Genomic DNA, 2,204 nt, shown 5'->3' with positions numbered 1-2,204 from the left:
GTGTGTGTGCGTGTGTGTGTGTGTGTATGTGTGTGTGTGTGTATGTGTGTGTGTGTGTGTGTGTGTATGTATGTATGTATGTATCTGCGATGAACTAGCGTCCCGTCCAGCTAGCGAGAAACACATAGGCCATGGAAACCGGGAAACCGGCCCTATGCCCCACAAGGGGATAAGAGGATTTCCAATGTTTGTATATATATCTATATATGTACGTACATATGTATATATGTATGTACGTGTGTGTGCATATATATATGTGTGTATGTATATATGTGTGTGTGCGTGTGACTTTCGGTCACTTCGACCATGTAACCACTTACGTGTTTTTGGGGATATTTTTTCTTCTCCGGACATTTATGTTCGTCATTCTTAAAATCTTAAGGTCATGTATATATGTATGCATGTACGAGGTCTGATCAATAAGTATCCGGACTGTTGCCATAGTATACATACAGGGGTTGGACAAAATAATGGAAACACCTTAAAATTTCAAACAACTTTATTTTAATATGGCGTAGGACCGCCTTTGGTAGTAATTACAGCTTGAATTCTAGGAGTTATGGATTCGTACAGAATTTGAATTGCTTCCAAAGGAATTTTTGTCCATTCTTCAGCAAAAAACGATAACGATACGACACTTTACATAATGTCGTACCGTTATCGACCGTTATTTGCAGCAAACATTGGTGCCTTGTTGTGTCACTGTTTCATATTTATAATTCTACCTTTACGGCGCTTTATTTGGCTGGAAAGTGATACTATTGTATTGCAATGATATTTAAAATTTTCAAGGAAAACTTTTTCACTGATCTCGGTTGTAAACAAAGAATAAGTCCTGGGATCGATTCGTTCGACTAAAGGCGGTGCTCCAGCATTGCCACAGTCAAATTACTGAAACAAATAAAAGAATATATACACCTGTTTGTTGTTCCTTCACCTGATTTCGTCTTATGTCTTCTGTAACTCTCTCTCTCTCTCTCTCTATATATATATATATATATATATATATATATATATATATATATATATATATATATATATATATAGGTAGAGAGAGAGAGAGAGAGAGAGAGAGAGAGAGAGAGAGAGATAGATAGATAGATAGATACATAGATACATAGATACATAGATAAAGCAAATAAGTAACAAGGATGTCAAGGTATTAGTGCATTGCGGCCGTTTCAGGCGGCTCCTTTTGATCGAACAATGCAAGCATTACATCAATATGAAATGCACCGCCATCGTCGGATGCATAATGAAGATTTTCAACATACAGGATACTTCATTATAATTTTTAACAAGTATTTTATCAGAACTAGAGATTGAAAGAATTATATGCGGTTGTTATAGTAGCAGAATGAACTTAGAGAGAAAATACCTCAACTATAATTTGGAGTGGCAGAATAGAATAACAATAGGGTCATGAGATGGTAATAGAGCTACAATTTTTATCCATCTCATTATCACCACCAAAAGATCTAATGCAGCTAGTATACTACGTCCACTAAGAATTAAAACCACTGGGAATTGATAGTTAAATTCTAGCTGCTGATAATATTTTAATTGCTGTCAGATACTCTCTCAAACCTTAATTTACTATGGCTATAAATTCCCTGTGACCACATAAAGAAACAAATCTCAGAAGAAGTAATGCACTAATACCTTGACATCCTTGTTACTTTCACGTAGTAATGCTGTACGACCGTTTCAAGCGACTCCATACACAGTTTTCTAGTCTCAGATTTTAGTAGATGATAAAGTGATAAATAAATTGAAAATGAATTACTACCCTATGACCCCACTATGCTCCATGCTATTCTAAGAAATTGCATTCTGTTTTTTAGCCATTCTTGCTAAAATAGCGACAGCATGAACTTCTTCCATCTTCTTGCTCTGTTAAAATATTTAAGAAAAACTATATTAATGTATCTTACCTATTGAAGTTCCATATTTCTTGTGCAGCTGAAGATAGCGCTGTATTTAAATTGATGTAACGATTGCATTGTTCAATTAAATGGAGTTGCTCGAAACGGTCGTACTGCATTACTACTTGAAATCCTATTGCATATTTTGATTTTATTTACCTTACTTCAAGCTGAGAATAATATCGGACTGACTTGGTGCTTCAACTTAAGTACCTAATTCAACCGAAACTTAATTACTTCATATATATATATATATATATATATATATATATATATATA

This window comes from Octopus bimaculoides, chromosome 3, assembly GCF_001194135.2.
Source record: "Octopus bimaculoides isolate UCB-OBI-ISO-001 chromosome 3, ASM119413v2, whole genome shotgun sequence".
NCBI lineage: Eukaryota > Metazoa > Mollusca > Cephalopoda > Octopoda > Octopodidae > Octopus > Octopus bimaculoides.
Note: the sequence above shows the minus strand (reverse complement) of the source record.